The sequence below is a fragment of the Callithrix jacchus genome, chromosome 4 (assembly GCF_049354715.1).
Source record: "Callithrix jacchus isolate 240 chromosome 4, calJac240_pri, whole genome shotgun sequence".
NCBI lineage: Eukaryota > Metazoa > Chordata > Mammalia > Primates > Cebidae > Callithrix > Callithrix jacchus.
This window is the reverse complement of record NC_133505.1, coordinates 177,223,227-177,230,553: the sequence shown is the minus strand read 5'-3', so window position 1 is coordinate 177,230,553 and position 7,327 is coordinate 177,223,227.

The following is a 7,327-nucleotide window of genomic DNA, read 5'->3' as shown; positions in this document are numbered from 1 at the left end:
AGCTGTGTATGAGAAAGGTTACATGTGTCCCGAATAATAAAGTCTGTGCACAATATAAATTAAAACATACCATTTTACATTCATAGGATTGACAAACAAAAAGTAAAAGCCTAGGAATATCAAGTGAAGCCAAGCACAAAACAAGTTTCCCCACATTTCCTGTGGGAATACAAATTGTTACAACTACTTTAAACAATTGGAAATTCATAGTAAAAATGAAGACAAGCCTCCCCTACAATTTACCAATTCCTCTTCTGGAAACACAGTAAGAGAGATTCTTCCCAAGAAACCTGTAAACAAATGTATATGGCACTATGCATGTAATTGTACATCGTGGTATTTCCATATGGTAAAGTATTATTCGGCAGGGAAAGTAAGTAGACCAGAGGTAGACATTTCAATATCAATAAGTTTTAGAAAAATAAAATGGAGTATAGGAAGCTGCAACTATATCTGTAATGCTTTGTTTTGCCAGGAAAATAAAGGGACACGTGGGGAGGGCAAAGGACAACAAAAACTAAACAATCTGAAACACATGCAGAAAAATACCCATATTTTAAAATTTTCCATTGCTTCTTATATTATTTTATGTCTTTTCTATACGCTTGAAGTATTGGATAATAAAGAAAAATATAAAAGGCATAGGAAAAAGTATTCTGAGAAAATACATCGAAAGGTTTATGGTTATTAGATTTGGTAAGATTTTAAATGACTTTAATTTTCTTTGTTATATCTCTCTATATGTCCTAATCATACCATATTAAATGTGTATTTAATTTATGACAATAAAAATATATTATTTTAAAACTCATATATATGCAGTTTTTTTCTGACATATGATGAAATTGTATGAAACTTAGATTCAGCAAAAATACTGAGAACAAGAACAAAAATAATGATATTAAGAGTTGTTGACTTTTGGATGGAGCTATGAGTGACTTTACATTTATCTCTAAACTCGATTTTTCTATAGTGGGAAAATGAAATATTTGTGAAAGCTAGATTAAATAGAAAGCTACAGGTTTTAAATGAAAAGGAATTCAAATAATTTTCCAGCATTATAAAATGTTCATATCCCTAAATATGAACTACTTTACAACAGCATCAGTAATTTTAAAGAAACATTAGATGATTTTTGAAGGAAGTCAGTTATGATACTGCAGTTTATAGTGATACTGAGTGTTTGCTAGCTCCACTAATCAGGATATTAAGTTAATAGTATATAATATGCCATAAAGAAATTATATGAGCAGAGGTTACTGCAAAAGGAGAACACAATGCTTTTAAGTGGGCTGGTGACCTGAATTTCTTCCAGTGAGGGGAAACATCAGAGTCATTTGATCAATGAAGTGCCTTTTATAAATCTTCAGGAAATCTCCTATGAAGCCTTTAAGAAGATGGATTTCTTATTACTTCTGATGTATGTTCCCATGAAATTTTTACCATTGCCACCATGGGCCTGCCCAGCCTAAGAGATGGAAACTGTGAGTCCAGCCCACTAACGCCTACCATCAGTAAGAAGATTCTTGCACACTGAGAAGGCCATGACCAGCCTGCTGACTGAAATCTATACTGTAAAAGGATGATGCTGCTCCAGCAATCCTGAAACCCTGCCCTAGGATCAATGCAAAGTGGTGTCAACCTTAGAATTTCAATATGCCTAGGCAGATAGTTATCCTCAAATATAAGAAAAGTATCATTTTCTGGAGAAACCAAAAGAATCCAGAAAAATTCTACAGTAGTCTACTCTGCCCATCCTCCCCATTCCGTCTTGTTACTAACAGCCAGATCTAGGCACACAGATGTCCTAACTTCTACACCTGAGGTTGCCCACAACGTGTGCTAGGTGATGCATCTTATAGAGCACATATGCAAACAATTATGGGATCTGAACAACAACTCAGGCAGAAAAATCAGGAATTAGTGCCCCTAAGTGAACCAGTGGGAAAAAAGAAGGCTTAGAGAGTTTAAACAACTTTTCCCAGTAGCTGATAAGCTACGGTGGCCTTAGACAAGCTGACAAGAGTGGTAGCAAAAAGGCTTCAAGGATTATAAATTGTTCTACTATAAGGTTTTAAAAAGGTTTCAAAGGCAAAGAAGAGCAAATGAAGCCATTAATTTTACAATCTACATATTTTTAACCCTTTCTCTTTTTCACTTTTCTTGGGTAAACTAATTAGACCCTGCAAACACATTCCCACCCACAATGTTGTCTCCATTGCTTTAGGGCCTCACCTCTGAGTAGCCAGAGGAAATGCAGCTGACCCCTTATCTAGTTATTTAACCACCTTTTATACTCTGCCCTTTCGCTTTGCTTTCTCCATGCCAACATAAGACATACAAAGATTTTTCTGCCTCCAAGATTCTGCAGCTTTCTTCTCAGCTAATTACCCTCAGCTAAAAATAACTGTCCCACATACTCAGAGATATATGGCAATCAAGCAACCAAGTGCCCCTTTTGCCAATGACATGTTTTTTTAAAATATGTTCAATGAGAGGCTCTTTGAAAATTATTCACTTTCTTCTGAGTTGCAAAGGAAAACGAAAGGCAAATTATGGCTCTATAAGCAACTGTTTGCACAGATCCCATTAATTCGCCATCCACAGGGCTATTGACAACTAGCTCTTTTCTCTTGTCATTTCGCTTACCAGGCAGAAATGATTACAAACTTAATTTCTTTGAGGGGTTATTTAGGTTAGAGAGGGCCCCTTGATAATGCAGAAGTCATAACGGCCACCAGAGACAGTAGAACAATAGCTCCCAGTGCTTCCACAATGGAGAGAGAGATAACTGAATGTCATATTCGGAAGAAATTCAAACCATCATTGATTTTTTCAGATGAAAAAACTGAGGCTCAAAGCAGTTAGGGGGTTAACCAAAGTCAGTCAGTGTTATAGTTTGTAGCAGAGCTGAAAGCAGGCACTAAGCATTGCAACACCTGTTGTCTCCCTTCCTCTTCTCCACTCTGCTGCTAGTAGTGTCAGTGGCAAATACAAGTCAGTTCAAGGAAATGTGGCCTCAGAGAGGAGTACTAAGGACCAAGCACCAATGCATCTTGCCATTTACAACAAATTCCTTAATTACAAGGCTTCATTTATTCACAGAAGCTGCCTCTTTTGTACATAGCCAAACACACACACACACACACACACACACACATACACACACACACAGTGTGACAGAGAAAATTTATCATTATCTGAACGCACTCAGGGTGGTCAATTTCAGCCAGAGTGAAGAACAGAGAAAGGCAGGGTCAAGGGCACTATAGAAATAGCTGTTCCTGCTTCACTTTTCAGCCCTCCTTCCCCTCCCATCAGCCCACTTTCATTACTTTTCTCTTTGATGCAAAATCTGAAAATCTTGGTCAGGCAGCTCTGCTTATCAGTGGGTTCTGAATAACCCACTTTTATCAAACTTCATCTGATGGACCCAAAATATATTTGATCTTAGCAAAAAGTACCCTTATCAGTCCTAAAATGACACTGTCCCAAAGTGAATAGTGTTAGCAGCCAACTCTCTAGAACCAGAAAGAAGTATGTTTAAATCCTCAATCCATCACTTTCTAGCCATGCTGTCATGTCCCACTCATTCTTCTTAAACAATATCTCACTAAGCACACTAGACTGTAGAAATGCACACAGATAGGGCCTTACCTTTTCTGGCTTTATTCCTGCAAGGCAGCAGTGGACACTAACATATCTGTCACTCCAGTTAATGTAAAGGTTTAACTGGTACAAGTGCTGTGCAGGCAGGTCTCTGGAACAATGAGAGCACCCAGGAGAAGGCTTTGCTTTAGTTACAAAGGTCAGGAAAGGTTTCCCCTAGGGAGGGACCGAGATCAGAAGCATAAGTGGGCAAAGTAAGGACGATCTGGCATTCCTGGCAAATATGTGGTACAGGGGGATGTGGACCTTGGCCTGTACAAGATGCTGAGTCTTTGCAGTGCAGAGCAGAGAGGAGAGGCACACCATGAGGTCAGAGAAATGGAAAGAAGCCTGTGGCCTTGGTGAGGAGGTTTGTCCTCATTCTAAGAAGGACTGGGAGGTATGGGGCATGGTCTGACTTATGGGGAGGACAGACTGGAGACAACATGGACACAGACACACAGGCGGAAGGCCCGGAGGTAATCCACAGAAGGGCTGCAATGAGAATTTCAATGGAAAGAAAAAACAGAAGCTAAGGGATATTTAAGAACTAAAATCAGCAGGCCTGAATGGTAAGTTGGATATGAGAAGTGAGAGAGAAAGGGATAAACCAGAGCTCACTCACAGGACTTTGGCTTGTGTGACTGGATAGGTGGTGGCACCATTTTCTAAAAACCAGAATGGAAGAAGGAGCAGACTAGTGACTTAAACCTCATAGCCTCAGTTTTCTCATCTGTAAAATGGGAATAGTCCTACATATATCACAATGTTTTTGAAAGCATTAGAAAATATTCCTAGAAAATGAAGCCTCCATACAAAGTGGTGTATGTTTCTCCCCCAAATAAATGGGACCTATTCTTATAGGCTTCTTTTTCTTGATCTGATTGGAAACTCAGGATCTCAGATATTCATTTCTTTTCATCCTCTTCTCTGACGGCTCTACCAAATTGCTGGTTTACTGATCTCATCACCCTAAACAACGTATAGTACTCCATACTAGATTTGACTAGTTCAAATAGGCAAGTTGGCAATTGCTCTTCTGAACAAATTATTGTAAATGTCACTGCTACAGTGCAGCTCATAGTGGCTCACTTGGCTGTTCAAGAAAAAAAATCTTGCAAATGCAGCTCTTATTATTTGCCAAATGTTCATGCACAAATGCATTTATTTTACCAAGAGCGTAGTTTTTGGTCATTTAAGGAGAATGGGAAAACACCACTCACAATTGAAGAGGCAAAATAGCATACATACAGCACTCCAGAGCTTTCAAACCCCTTCATATACACTATACCAATGGTACCTCACACTGACTGTGGAGAGGCTGAGAAGACCAGAAAGGGCAGGTATATTCATGATTATTTTTACAAGTAAGGTTAACTTAGACAAAGTAACTTTCTCCAGGTCACAACTCAAGGAAGTAATACATTTCTGTGATGAAAATACAAGTCTTGGGGCTTCTGATTTTATCATATGTCTATCAAAATCCCCCACCTGCCAACGTTAAACCATACAATGTAGAACATAAAAACCATACAGCCTCTGAAACAGAAAAGAGGGGCAAGATCAAAACTCATTTGAACTTACATAATCATATTTTATCAATTCATTATTAGTCCACTATTATCATTGTGGTCGTCATTAGTAGACAAGACGTGTTGAGCAACTACTACCTGCCAGACCAAATAGGAAGGACTTCATCTGTGCTGTTTCACTGAACCTTTATTTTCAACAAAGGTGCTCTTAAAAATCAGAATTAAGAAAGTACAGATGAGAAAATGGAAGCCGAGAAGGCTTGAGTTGCCTAAACCTGCTCCTAAATCCTAGCCTTTTTCCAAGGCCACTCTACTAGATTTGCTTCTGTGGGATCTATTGTATTCATAGTCAAATACCAATAAGGCCAAGACAATGAGTACTTTTGAGTTCTTCTGGGTTTTGGGGAGAATTTAAACAATGTCTCCCATTCTCCTGAAAGCATTTAATGTATTCTGCCCATTCAATAAGCAAACAGGCATGAACGCTTATCTGGGATGATACCACTCTAGTTTCACTGTAACAGTACATTTTGTCTAGAATATTTCTATCTCAAATGCTGATCCTCATTCTGTTACTTACTGGCTGAATAACCTTGGACAAGTGGCTTAGCAGCTCAGACACTCAATTTAGCAGTCTGCGAAGTAGGGTTGACGATAGTTCCAATAGTATAATAAAAGTGGAACCATCTGCAGAAAGCACTTGACATGGTTTCTAGAACATGGTTAGTAAGCCACACATATTAACTATGATTATTTTTTATTTTGATGATCCTTGTGACCACGGAATAGAGGTTAGCTACCTTCTACAGAGAGGAAACTGGTTCTAAGATATAAAGTGTTTTGTGTAAATTCACCCAACTTGATAGAATAAAGATAAGAAAGCACGTCTCCTAAATGTGATAGGGAAAATTTTTGTTACTAAAATCTCCAGCAACTCTCTGAGGAGGTGGGTCTTGGTAGCTGGAGAATTCTGAAAGTAGAAGTGGACAGAAGCTAAACTGCTCATCAGAAATAGATAAGACATCAAGAAACCTGAAAATGATTCAGTAGTGAGAAAAAAGTAGAACAAGGGAAAGGGAGAATATGTTCAAAGGGATTTGATAAATTTGCTCCCCACACACAATGAAAATTACTCTGAAGATACTCTGTTAGAAAAAATATACAATACCCTTTTCTACTCTATTTTAAAGTATATACATCGTCTCAATAGTCGCTCTCTTGTAAAATACCAAAATTCTAGTTTTACGCAGTTACAGAAAATATAAATACTCTAATTTAACCCAAATGTTAAAAAAAATTACTCTGAAGATACTCTGATAGAAAAAATATACAATGAAATTTTCGACTTTGTTTTAAAGGATATACACTGTCGCAATATTCTCTATCTTGTAAAATACGAAAATTCTATCTTTATGCAGTTACAGAATACATACATACTCTATTTTAACCCAAATGTTAAACACAAAATTACTTTGAAGATACTCTGAGAGAAAAAAATACACAATGCCCTTTTCTACTGTTTTAAAGTATATACACCGCCTGAATATTCTCTCTCTTGTATAATACCGAAATTCTATTTATACGCAGTTAGAGAAAATATAAATAAATTTCCTAATGCAAATGTTTAAAACAAAATTACTCTGCAGGTACTGTGTTAGAAAAAATATACAATGCCCTTTTCTACTTTGTTTTAAAGAACATACACCTTTTCAATATTCTCTGTCTTGTAAAATAGTGAAATTCTATTTTTACGAGGTTAGAGGAAATATAAACATTCTCTTTGTACCCTAATGTTAAAAACAAAACTACTCTAAAGATACACTGTTAGAAAAAATATACAATGCCATTTTCTACTCTGTTTGAAAGTATATACACCGTCTCAATATTCTCTCTCTTGTAAAATACCGAAATTCTTTTATACACGGTTAGCGAAAATATAGAAACTCTATTCTAACTCAAATTTTTAAAACAAAATTACTCTTAATGTACTCTGTTAGAAAAATATACAGTTGTATTTCGTACTCTGTTTTAAAGTATATACATGTCTCAATATTCTCTTTCTTGGAAAATACCGAAATTCTATTTTTACACGGTTAGAGAAAATATAAGTATTCTCTTTGTACCCCAGTGTTAAAAAAAAAAATTAC